At 35.1% G+C, this 1,586-nt stretch overlaps 1 long non-coding RNA gene across 1 annotated transcript; it reads left to right on the forward strand.

Moving 5' to 3' along the window:
- The first annotated feature begins 465 nt into the window (after positions 1–465).
- Positions 466–1,270, forward strand: LOC142521045 (uncharacterized). The gene is made up of 3 exons (XR_012814058.1): positions 466–578; positions 951–1,013; positions 1,136–1,270. It is a non-coding gene; the product is annotated as an uncharacterized LOC142521045 (long non-coding RNA).
- Positions 1,271–1,586: the final 316 nt, after the last annotated feature.

The raw sequence follows: 1,586 nt of genomic DNA on the forward strand, positions 1-1,586 counted from the left end.
TCGACAACAAATGCAAAAAACAAACATATAATCTGGTCTACTTACAGTTATATATAATAAGAACCAATTAGACCTCAATGTTGAATTACCTCTACTGATATTCCCCCTTAATCTTTGTCAAGTTTAATTGTTGAGCTCATTAGAGTAGATGCTAAGGGACAACTTTCCATTTCGAACTTCTTTAGTAGCTCCTTCGTTGTAAGGCCCGAGATTTTAGCATTTTAATCCGAGATTATTTAATTTACGAATTTTGGAATGATGAATTAGATTCCACGGTTTTTGTAATTAATTAGGATTGAAATTAAATTAAAAAGAGTTGTGAGGACCAAATTGCAAATAGTGAAGAATTCAGGGGCTAAAGTGCAATATTGGATTTGAGTGGACACTTGTCTTTGCCATGTGTTTTGGATGTATATAATTTCATCTCCTTCAGCACTTCCAGGGAAGAAAATCGAGAATCCCATAGAAATTTCCTCAAGGTTCTTAATAGCTTAGATTTTGATTGTGTGAGATCCGGTTATCAGAATTTCAATCCGAGCACAGTTCTGTGATTCTCTCGTCGACAGCTACAACTGGACGTAAGTTTTATTGAGTTCTGTTATCATTTTAAATTATGATATTGGAGGAATTATTATTTGATCATTATATGGTGTTCTGGATATGTTAGACATCGTAGAATCGAAGTCAGATCGAAGAACAGATTGATTATGGAATTGTTATGATTTTCTGATTATATTAATTGTAAATTGAACATATTTGGATTATTGACTGATTCTGGATTGTATCGGATATTGGTTATGATTTGTAATGGATATCTGTTGATATTGTATTGACGGGGATATCGGGATTGTGCCGTTACTGCCATTGATTTTGAATTAGATTCAGATTGATCGGAGTTAGTATTGAATTGGGAATGAAATGTTATTGCTATTCTTGATATGTCATTTCAGATTGACAGAGACAGTCTTGAATTCAGAATTTCCAATTCTTCAGACCGAGACTACGAACGAAAAGTATAAGTCGATGTTAACCGAGATATTAACTTGAGTCAGATTGGATTCTAGTTTCCCTAAAACCACATACTTTATTTTATTGCAATTGTTTGACATTGATATGATTAATCTATTGATTATAGAAAGTAGAGAATAGCCTATAGCTATTGAGCGAGAGTCATGACAGAAGGGCCAGACAGTGATAGAGTGGTCATTGGCCCATTGCACATTGTCATAGGATAGCTTTGGCGGATATGCCAAGTCTGTGGCGGATATGCTAATACACTGGATTATTGACTTATATCGATATTGCTTAGGGGCGGATCGACTCCTATCGCTGAGATTCGATATATGTGTTAATGTTTAGGAACCGGGATCCCTAGATTAGAGATGAGTCGAGTCGGAGATGACGAGTTAGAGAGTTTTATCTATATTCACTAATGTGTCATAAATTATGATTCATGTTCTTAATACATGGTTTATGCTTTTGTATATGATTTTATGCATCGCATGTATACATGGCTTATACTGGGATTTTATTCTCACCGGAGTTATTCGGCTGTTGTCGTGTTTGTATGTGTGCATGGCAACAGG

This window comes from Primulina tabacum, chromosome 12 (genome assembly GCF_025594145.1).
Source record: "Primulina tabacum isolate GXHZ01 chromosome 12, ASM2559414v2, whole genome shotgun sequence".
NCBI lineage: Eukaryota > Viridiplantae > Streptophyta > Magnoliopsida > Lamiales > Gesneriaceae > Primulina > Primulina tabacum.